The sequence below is a fragment of the Diadema setosum genome, chromosome 9, assembly GCF_964275005.1.
Source record: "Diadema setosum chromosome 9, eeDiaSeto1, whole genome shotgun sequence".
Classification (NCBI taxonomy): Eukaryota; Metazoa; Echinodermata; class Echinoidea; order Diadematoida; family Diadematidae; genus Diadema; species Diadema setosum.
Genome location: NC_092693.1, coordinates 22,652,688 through 22,664,720, shown reverse-complemented (window position 1 = coordinate 22,664,720; position 12,033 = coordinate 22,652,688). Strand labels below are relative to the sequence as shown.

Below are 12,033 nucleotides of genomic sequence, written 5' to 3'. Positions count from 1 at the left end.
CATTCAATCACTCCTTTCACTTTGTATGCCAAGTTAACAAGGAAAGATATTTGTGCCATACCAATCACAAGATGGAAATTTAATTGCAGTCATTAACAATTCTGGACATAAAAGAAATACAAAGTTTATGTAAATAACACTGTATATTCAAATTGGCTTGCCATTATTCAACAAGACAGCTCGCACTGCTGTTGTATGTATTCCACACAACCTACTAAAGAGCTCTGAACCACACTGCTTTCACAGTAGTTTGGGTACAGTCCCTTTGTTATCAGTCCATATTTTCCATTCACAACAGACCCAAGAGATGTCACCTGTAGGCCACACAGTTTTGGGGGATAAATTGTTTCCTGTCATCAATCGCCCACTTATGGCCAGAAGTAACAAGATTTCAGAGGCTGAACTTATTTCACAGATGAGCCAGCAGGCAGTATTTCTAACATTATGGCATTGTTATTTCATGTTACTGAGTAAGATCTGAATGTTACTGAGTACATGTATTACCAGGTAAAATTTGTATGCTTACCGTTATGTTGTAAAAGTTGCATCGCAGATTACAATTTGCACTGAAATAACCCCCATATTTCTCCTGTTGAAACATGAGAGATATTGAAACATACATTTTCTTCATCAGACACTCACAGATAAAACATAATAACATATGATAACCAAAAAAGACTTGAAGCACTTCAACAATTACAACACTGATCCACTTACAATGTAACATGTAGGGGGCTTGTAGGCATGGCACATCCAGTCAATATTTGAAATATTACACTTTGAAAAGTCGCAAGTAATTAATGCAGGTTTGATTCATTTCAGAAGGGATCTTTCTTTTCTATCAAAAACAGATCCCTTAACTTCCAAGCTTCAATCATATTTCTTACATGTCATGTGGTTGAAGCTTCTCTGGCATTGCCAGCTTAATGCCACAGTCAAGGTGTCACAAATTCCAATCTTTCAAATTCATGAAATCAAATTCCAATCTTCTACAATCTAAATGAGGCAATTGGCACAAATGTACATGCCTTGTCACATATCTTTTTTTTTTCTATATTTTTCAAATTCATTTCATTTCAGTCTCACAATAATTAATGAATGCTAATTTTGAATGGCAAGTACAATGCTTCTGCTCTGAAATTATGCTGTATACTGTAAACCTGTTTCAATCAGAGGGGGCAGAAATTTGCTTACGACACAAGTTAGCCTTAACCCAATGAGGACTGACTGATTTCCCATAGACACCTGCCCTAGTATACTCCGACTGGTTCTCAATTGGTTAAGAGGAAACTCTGTTAAGCCAGACTTGAAGCACCTCCAGACATAAAGATTCTTACTCGCAAGTGGTACATGTACACTGATCTTTGAAGGCACTGAACACATAATAAAATTCTTGTTAACATGAAAACTTGGCTTATACCAGTCTACTGTCAGCCGCCATTACAGGACAAAGATCATCAATGTAAAGTATTGTATCATCCAATGAAGTCCCATTCTCTAAGTATGACTACTGCACATCAATAGTTTATACAGGATCCTGCTGTGTACTTCACTGTGAAAACAACCTACAAACAATCAGAGTTAACATGATACAGACTACAACTGTGTCAAAGATAAGGTGGGTCTGAAAGTCAAGACTACACACAAGGCCCTATGAACATCAATGCTGAACTGTTACCACATACTAGTATATTATTCTGTATGTACAACTTTAATAAAGATGTGGAGTGTAAAACAGATGCATCCATCGTGTCACTGACTTCATTTGTATTTCCAGTTCCAGTGTATATTGTAAGCAACTTTGTTCAACTTTGTCAATAAACAAAACTATTTCACATTGATCACTTAAATAAACAGGATTGAAGTCAACATCCCTTTAAAATTAACTCTGAGACAAATAGAACTATGCAGATATTCATCAGTCTAGAGATACCACACAATTACACTTGCTGTAGGAAGTCTTTAATATTAGAATCTCAGATACGCTGGAAAACATGATCAAGAGAGGCACTCCTGTATGGATTGTACATTGCTAAGTAATTGAAAAATAAAAACTTTATAAGACCAAGGAGGTACTAGTACCTCCTTGATAAGACGATAATTTGTACATTTACGAATAATTTCTGAATCCAAAAGAAAGATTCATATACACTCAACAACACTGACAAACAGACAGACACACAATAAAAACTCACACACCTATGAAGGAACTTTGTTAACAATGTGGACTAAATCACATTTTTGAACTAAGGAAAACCCACTAGAACTTTAGAAGACTGAGAGCTAAACACTATCAATTCTGTTTATGCTCTTCCAGCATTATCACAGCCAATGTGAAAAACTGAATGTGGATTTTTCTTCCCAACACCAGGATGTAAATCCTGCCTTTCCACTGTAAATCTTACTGTTTTCAACAATCTACATATGGCAGTTTATAGTTTACATTCAGGGGTCCTTCAGCTCATATCATGTATTCTGACAATGTAAGTACATTTCAATTGGACCACAGTGATCAAATTAATCTATCATAAAATTTCATTCAAAGTTAAATGGTGCAGTATTTTGAGATATTTACATTGTAACCTCTGGCAATTTAAAGAGTCATGAATACTGAGGAAACACCACAGACAGTATTTTTGTACTGAGCAAGGTGATATCCAATATTCTTACAGAGCTAGACCTGCTCATAATAAAGAGGATAAAATGGGTTTACCCCTTGCATAGAGACTATAAAATCTCTATCCCATTAAAAGTGCTATTCATTGGAGTGGGTAAAAGGAAAGCGATGGAAGGTTAATGGCAGGATGATGTCACGGTTTAGGGACAATATGAAGAATGATAGGAAAATGATGTGATGTCACATTAGTGTCATGATGATGTCACAGTGTTTGGTGATGATATCACAATAATGTGAGAATGATGCTATGATGTTATAAAGGTATAAGAATTATGTCTTGATTACAATGACGATGATGATGATGATTTAGTCTTATTCATAGAGGGTAGCCACTTTAGTGATCTTTGCACTGTTCTCCTTGTGGTTCCTGTTCACATTCATGAATGTAATTCAGCTATCAGGATTCTGTCATGATAATCTAATGATGATGATGATGTGAGGATGTCATGTTGATAATGAGCTGGCGATGTGATAGGGATGTAATATTGTCATAAAAATAATACAAACATTATTATGATGTCATGATGACTGAGGATGTGACATAAACACATTGAGTGGATTAGACATTGGAATGATTGGCAATGAGCCATATAATCAATCTTTCGCCTTCCCCTAACATCATCAGCTATCAACCAAAAAAAAAAAAAAAAAAAATGGCTTGACTGAGAGTGATGGGTTGACATTGGTATTGGTATTCCTCTGAGTAACCAGTGCTATATAACTTGCAAATATATCAAAGACGATTCTGACAGAGAATGTCATCACAACTATGAAATCTGTATGTTTACCTGGGAAAGGGGAGGGAGAGAACTAACCTGACTTCAATTTCATAGGGGCATGATTTGTTTTTTCCCTTTAAGCAGCATTACACATTAAAATGTTCTTGCCATCTTATCATCATACAAATCTGTAACTGCTGAAAGACTGCAATAGTGCAGATGAAAGAGTTGGCATTCATGTACCAATTGCAAAATTTCAAATACATGAAATCAAATGCTACAGATTCAAGAAATGAACTAAATATAAATGCATTACTCAATACTGGCAACCTTCATCATCAATAAAAACCATTATCAGTCATAATTGTTTAAAGTAAATGCCCATTATAAGAACCATGAGAAACACTTAAATATAAAACCTTGTGCAAACAGGAACACTTCCATAAGGCAAAAAAAAAAAAAAATCATTGTATTGGCGTAACCCGCCCGACCCTAGAAAACCCCCCGACCCTGAACTTTTCACACACACAAAAAAAGGAAATACATCGTTTTTACTGAGAGAGGGCGCGATACGGGTTTGCGAATTATCAAAAACAACAACAACAACAACACCTGGTGTCGGAAAATGGCCGTGCAGTACAGCGTGTTGGCGACTGATAAGTCCGGTTCGAAGATTTTATTTAGTATTATTCAGAGAATCGATTTGTCAGTGGCGCTGGGTGATTTAGCCCAGGAATTTCTGACCGGTATGTCGTGACGGCTTTTAAACTGGTTATATAACAAATTTTTGGATGCAACAGACACTCTCTATCGAATGGGGTTTCGTTAAATATGAGTTTTACACCTAAAATACAGGTAGCAGGTACAATTGTACACAGTCTTCACTTATTAATGACTTTCACTGAGTATACCCAACCAAACAAATGTCCGTGCACCAGTACATGTATGATGATTTTGACAGATTGAATGCGTCAGAAATACTGCAAAACCACATAAAATTCCTGCCAAGTATCAATGAGACCATCGTCAGGTCAAACAAGTTCAAAATCACACAGTTGCTTGATGATGTGACGCCGACTCAACCGCCGATGACCCTACTTTTAATCTCCGGCACAAGTAAGACAGAGGAAGTCAGCATCACCAAGAAACAGATATCTGAAATGAGCAACAAAAATCAGTCAATCGAGAGTAAGTCATTAAAAGGAGTTCTATGGAAAAGAGTAAAACTGTGCCTGATTGCCCCTCTAATTAAACAGACATGGAAGTCATTGTACGTAGTGCATTAGACATTAAATTAGTCAATTATACCATCCAGTCAGCAGCCTATGAAACCAAATATATAGCATTATTTTCCTACAAATATCTTATAAAGTGAAAAAAAGTATAAGAAACCTCTAATTTTCTCAAAACATGAAGCAGAGCAGAATACAAGAAATCCTACAGAAGTGCTGAGGTTTAGTTGTGAAGAAGTACAATCATAATGACAGATGTTTTACACATAGTTAACTCATTCAATTTTTTTGCTTTTAAAGGACACATTTGTACACATTAGCGTACAATGGGCAATAATTTTACAATGTGTACAATTAACAATTAGCCTGTGATATTTAAATGACGGCCCTTGGTTTCAACAATAACATGGCAAAAGTGTGCGAATACACCAGTGGGATGGGAGAAGGGGAGGGAAGTTCATGCCACACTCACCTTATACTGACAGTGCTTCCATCTGGAATATTTCCTGTAGTGGTGGGAAGTAGATAACCAACATCAGTTACATCTTGAAGGACAGCTAACCAAGGCATGATCTGCATGTTTGACAACATTACTTATCAAAATTATCACTCATTACTTTATGTTGAAACGTACAGACAAAGTCTGTACACAATTGAGTAATTTCATCACCAGTGGTGCATCAGACAGTATGTATGGTCTTGTATTCATACATGTATGCTACACGTCTTTTTATGACTTTGTCTGACACAGAGAAGGCTGAGGCAGGATTGCATCTAATCGAGAGGAGCAGTCATTATTACAGTGCCATCTGGACTGCTTGACAGGCACAAGTTGATAAATCCCAGCTCAAGATAGTACCATGCTTGTCCTTATACTCTGAAAAGGCTTCATGGAGCAAAACAATTCATTGCATACTGTATGTGAAGATGAATGCTGCTACTGCATGTACAAATATACACAGCCAAGTATCTATAAAGACAATGGATAAATCTAATCAAATCAATACATGCATCATTAGCTAATACAGTGGACTCCCGTTATAACGAAGTCCTCGGGACTGGCAGTTTTCTTTCGTTATATCGGAATTTCGTTATAACCGAACAAATAAACAATAGAAATACATAGAGTGGATGACATTGCAGCCCAAATTTTTACTTCGTTATAACCGGAATTTCGTTATAACCGTGTTCGTTATAACGGGAGTGCACTGTATTACAATCCGCATGACAAAGCATCTGACAGAAGATAGCTTGCTAAATGCACTAATGTTATCACTCGGCACAATGTAGCAAGGGCATAATATTACAATTATGTAAAGGAAGAACTTGACCAATATTAATAGAAATGTGTGTACAGTCATGGACAATAAAGGGAGCGCTAACCTCTCTCCAGAAGACCCAGAGGATCCCCACGACGATGATGAGGGCAGACATGACTACATAAATAAGAAGAGGTCTGGTGATCATGGGGTCACGAACCTAACGAGGAGGCTTCCTTATTACATCCTTGTCCAATGGCTCCACTCCGAGACTGGACAGAGGAGTGGGGAGAGAATGAAACATTATCATACAGTAATGTGAACTACAGAATGCACAATTTTTTTTTTTCATGTCAGTATTTGTTCATTATCCATCTTTGATAATACATGTATACACACTCTTTCTTTCTTTTTTTTAAAGAATGAACATATATTTGTCCTTTCTTCCAAATTAACAATAAAATCTGTAGCCATATAGACAGAAAGGATTTCTGGAAACAACATTAATGTGTAGAGTAGAAATAGTTGGCGTCCAGACTTTCCAATAAGAAGGGTCACAAAGAGAAGGAGAGTGGCATACAAATGAGACTTCGAAACACTGCTGATTTGAGAGGTATTGATTTTTACTTTTACAAAATTATTTCCCCCATGACTGAAGAATTATAATGGTACTCACTAAGATGCTGCTTTAGCCGATGAAAAGGTAAAATGAAATATTTTGAAACCAAAGCTTTAATGAGGTTCAAAGATATTTGCTTGAAGAAATTTGATTGATTGATTGATTAATTGATTGATTGATTGACTGATTGATTGATTGTGAATCTTTATGCAGAGTGGCCTGATTAGACTGAATCAGAATAATGACTGCACTGCCGGCATAATTGCCCTACCCCTTCAGAATACTCTCAGACCTGCTGATGTGTGCACATTGTGGCTCACCCTTGAGCAGGTGGTCCTTCCATGATGACGTTGATCCAAAGGCTCTGCATGGCATTGAGTGGGTTGGGAAACCTCATGATGATGGATAGGGCTATCAGGGTCCAAGGCAGCTATGCTCCTACCAACACAGAGAAACAAACAAACAAACAAACTCATATGTTGCAATCTATCTTCATAGATCCTTCACTTCATACTTTTGCATTTAACCCATTAATGTGTCCATGCAAATTGGTCATTACGGGATAAGTTTTCATCAATAATTCAAATTTCAACTGATTTCTTGCAAAGTAGAAATCAATACATAATCTTATCACAATTTGTATTCATATTCGTTTCAATCAAATTACAAATGATTATAAATGATTACACATATTTACATCATTTGTTATTAAGGGGTCATTTTCAATAAGACTACGTTGTGCTTCTCATGATTTCTCCATTATCATATTTGACACAGTGCATTTTTGTTTGTTTGTTTGTGTTTTTAATACAGATTTTGTCAACCAATAATGAAAGTGAAAATAAATGAGATGAATGAATGAAATGGATGAATGAATAACGTTTGTTGGAGAATAAGCATCAACCCATTTTAATTCTTCCGTGAAAACACTGATTAGAGTCTTTAATGCCTATATTTGAATAATTATTCCACCATACAGTTATTTTGAACGGAATGAAGTATACAATCTTTCGTTTTTGGCATGCAGAACTCAATTGAAGCAAAAATAGTGAACCATTTTAAGCCAAACATTTTCGTGTGTACACTGTATTCCAATTTTGCAAATTTTGTGAGATCAAAGAGTCACAAAACCAAAATACATGTACATGCAAAAGTTCTTGTTTACACTGTATGCACTGTATGCATTGAATTCAAGTGGCATGCTGAACTAGAAATGTCGCTAAGGCGACTGGTATGCCTCCGCCATAATGCATGATTCTCCTAATAGGTCTACTGTACATGTGGACAATGTGTGATTACATTTTCACACAATTGGCAAAATATTAAAATAACAAGTTTGTCACAAATGTGTTGAATATTCACCTTCCTTGACCTAAGTTTGATTGGATGAATAGGAGAGCATGCATTTGGGGATTTAAGGACTTTAACTTGACTTTGCCCATTCATAAGTTTATGCATTGAGTACTTTTCAAGGTATGGAGAAAAAGTGCAATTTCTGTATTGAAAAGTACATTGTTACCATTTTCATCTGGCCTCTGACGGTAAAATTCATAGGATAATCACTGTCAGGCAGAACATGCATAAATATGTAGAAAGTTTCATGATACCTTGAGCCACTTCTGAGATATGGAGGAAAAAGTTAGTTCAGCACTTTCCCTTGATCTTTGACCTTTTGACCTTTAAGGCAAAAAAAAAAAAAGAAAAGAAAAAGTTTCCAGAGAATCTCTATCAGGTTATACATGCATACACCAAGTGTAAAGAAAAAAAATAATCCCGCTGGCATTGCATAAATATGAGGGAAATAGTAAAATGTTGAAGTGTTGCCCTTTTCTTTGGCCCCTGACCTTTGACCCCATGAACCCTAAATTCTCTAGATAATCATTGTCAGTCAGTACATGTATATATGCTATGTTCCATGAAGATACCATGAACAATTTCCAAATTACGGACAAAAAAATATTGTTACTTGACCTTTTGACCTTTGACCTCATGACCCCAAACTTCCACCAGAGAATCTTAATTGGGTAATACATGTATACACCAAGTTTTAAGAAAATATCTTCAGGCATTACATAGATATGTTGGAAATAGTGAAATTTTACGTATTTGACCTTGACCTTTTGACCTTTGATCTTGAGCATGTGCACCCAAAAGTTGATAGGCACAACTTCACCCCCTAATACACATACATGCCAAGTTTCATTAGGATACCTCAAAACGTTTTTTAGTTACGCTGTCCACAAGATTCATTACGGACGGAAGGACGGACGGACGGACAACCCGAAAACATAATGCCTCCGGCACCACTTCGTGGCGGAGGCATAAAAAAAAAGAAAAAAAAAGGCTGTCAGCTGTGATTCAAGAAAATTTCACACTGCAAATATTTCTTGCTTTACAGTATGCACAAAACTACTTTCATTGGGGTGTAAGAACAACATTTTGTTTAAGTAGAGAATAGAGATTGTTAAGAATTGGGTGTGCACTTTTGATTATTGCAACACAAGATAGATACTCTAGAATCTACTTTTTGAAACAAAAATCTTTACAGTATCCTGTCTTCATTTCTTTCTGAATCTACAACTCCTCAAAGATTAGCTGATTGATGTAACTACCTTTATGAGGGTCGTAAAATTTTGATATACACTGATCAGGATCCTCTGATAAAATAGTTATCGCAGCACAAGCATGGCTCCTGTAAGCAATATGTTGATTAAACAGAATTTCCCCACTAGTTAAAGTCAGGGTTAACCACTCTGGAATTGGACTCCAGCTATCACTGGGGTAACATGACTCTCACCTGGTATAGCCATTGAAGACAGCTGCTCTGGTTTGTCCAAAAGATCCACATTCTCTCGACGGAAAGACTTTGACTTGGCACCAGCAAAGTTCCTGAAAGAATACAAGACAAGCTTATCAACAAAGAACATGATACATGTACTACAAAATACCACAAATCATAAGCAATTACATCTGGTACAGAAATCCTATGACCCACCAAACAAACAAATAAACACAAACTACAATAACAGTGAACACATTCTGAACAAGACACTTTTTTTTTCTTTTAATACTGCACAATTTATTCTGACAAATGATGTATGGAATTGCGACTGATTGACAAATTGCCCCACATCGACGTAAATAAGCACTGAATTGATCAGTGTTTTAGTAGTAGCCATGATAAAAAATCATGGGCGTACATACTCGAGCAGGATTCGAACCTACGACCTCCTGATCACCGGACAGGCGTCATCTCCACTAGACCACCGAGCTTTCGCCCGACAGCAAGTGTTGGTTCTAATCCTTATAGCATGCAGCGGGTACTGCTTTGTTATTCAAATTCATGAAATTCTTCCGTCGAGATGTTTTCATTGCAACTGATTGACAAATTGCCCCACATCGACGTAAATATCATGGCTACTACTAAAACACTGATCAATTCAGTGCTTATTTACGTCGATGTGGGGCAATTTGTCAATCAGTCGCAATGAAAACATCTCGACGGAAGAATTTCATGAATTTGAAGAAGTATGGAATTGTTTGCTTGATTTTCTTCTGAACTTAATAATCTATGCTTTATAATAAGGAGCTACAGTGTCAAACCTTGGCAAAACCATCACTGGATCAATAGAGATCAACACAAAGTGACTCCACGTCTTCCAGTCCTCTTCTGTTTCCCAGATCTCGTAGACGGCATAGTTACAGGTCCCCTCATGGCCTCAAACATTCTCACACTGTAGCTGCCATTGTGTATTAGTGGAAACAACAGAAATACAATGCATGACATTACTGGGTAAATACTGTATACCTTTTGGAACATAATTTTATCAACATATAATAAACTTGATGTTGAAAAGATGAACTGAAATGTTTCCAATTAGTACCATATTGATGTACCAGTACTTGTTTCAGGTTTCTCTAGGTACTGCTATTACAGTTTGCCTACAATATATTTAGAGGCATATATATTGTAATTCTGCAAGGGGGAAAGCAATGATAAATGATGATGATGATGATGATGATAATCATGACTAGAAACATCATTTTCATTATTCAAGTAATAACAACAGTGATAATTCATCATGAAAATTTTATTATGATCACTACCATCACTACTTTATTATTCCTAATATTACTAGCTTTGAAAAAACACACCAAATCACTATATTCCAAGTTTATCACAAAAGTAAAAAACATTCACAATGGGGCATAAAGTCTTGACTTCCTAAACTTCATCTTTGAAACTTTAGTTTCAACACACACACACACACGCACACACACACAAATAAATAACAATAAAGAGGTAAAATTTGAACAACAATTTTCAAACAGTACAAGTACTTGACTAAGTTAGTACTTGACTGGATTAGGCATCCAGAATTCTGCTCTGTTGAAAGATAGGGATGGCTGTTTATATCTATATCCTCTGAGAATTGTTCATTCAGCTTATTCAATCTCATAACTTTCCATAAGAAACATCACATTCATAGAAGAAAAAAAAGAAAGAAATAAAGTCAATTTTCCTCACTCTGTGATTAGTATAATATTACTGAAGCACTTTCCATTCAAAATATCACACCAGTGGGAATCTAGCAATGAGGACACGATGTCTTACCTCACACATCCATCATCTCTTCCTGCTGCATCAACGTATGTCCTCAGGTTGTCACGGAAACTTCATATTCTTTTCCTCCTGTACGGCGAACTACCTGCTGACAATGAATGCCTGTGGAGAGTAATCGTGATCGCGTGAATAACTGCAGTCAGCAACGCGCTGTCGTAATGATACTGACCTGTGTGACAGTAACTCTAATTGTTAGTCTCATGGGGGGGGGGGGGAGAACAACTAGCAATCTATATTTCATGATGAGTTACACATTACTCCAGGTTAGAAGGCATATAACCTTGTTTTTTATGATGTCTATGATGGTCCCCCTTATTTAAAAGCCACCGTAATGTGTAAACGTTTACATTAGACAGCGTAAGCTGTGAGCGCGAGCAGAAACAACCACAACTAAGTCAACGTTGAATTCAATGCTTCCCCATGTCTCATTTAATTCAAATTTATGTGAGTGACTGGAAATGAGATACTAAGGAATCCCTGAAATTTTGGTGGAATTTGGTAGAGTGAAATTTGAGGTATATCTTCTTGCCTCTTAGATACGATATTGGCTTAATAGGCCTACTGCCAATACTGCATTACCATTTTACTACCGCCGGAATCTGTCTCTAAGAAGCCCATGACCGACGGCAACGAGAAGAGACAGATCTCAGACAAATTTCAATGGTCGCGCTCTGTCCACACGTAGTGCTCCTCTACAAGTTAGCGTGGATATGTCTTCCTGGACATTTTGCTGACTAAACCATACAGATACAGATCTCATCGGTCTACGACAGTTTACCAACCTGGGGTTGCTGAGGCTGAGCCCGTATCCGTAGTGCCGGTGCGGTGCCGGTGGTTGAGCCTGAGCCTATTAACAGCCTCAGGCTGTGGTCTTGCCCTTGGCCTGCTTGATGTTTGGGTTGG

At 36.9% G+C, this 12,033-nt stretch overlaps 1 long non-coding RNA gene across 3 annotated transcripts; it reads right to left on the bottom strand.

The window, feature by feature from the left end:
- Window positions 1-6,028: 6,028 nt before the first annotated feature.
- LOC140233483 (uncharacterized) lies at window positions 6,029-11,219 on the bottom strand. Of its 3 annotated transcripts, XR_011901544.1 has the most exons (6): window positions 11,122-11,219; window positions 10,161-10,246; window positions 9,304-9,395; window positions 8,114-8,183; window positions 6,827-6,944; window positions 6,029-6,159 (listed from the first exon to the last, which is right to left on the bottom strand). It is a non-coding gene; the product is annotated as an uncharacterized lncRNA (long non-coding RNA). The 3 variants fall into 3 exon arrangements; XR_011901545.1 differs by lacking the exon at window positions 8,114-8,183 and having other exon boundaries at window positions 10,110-10,246; XR_011901543.1 differs by lacking the exon at window positions 8,114-8,183.
- Between the last annotated feature and the right edge of the window lie 814 nt (window positions 11,220-12,033).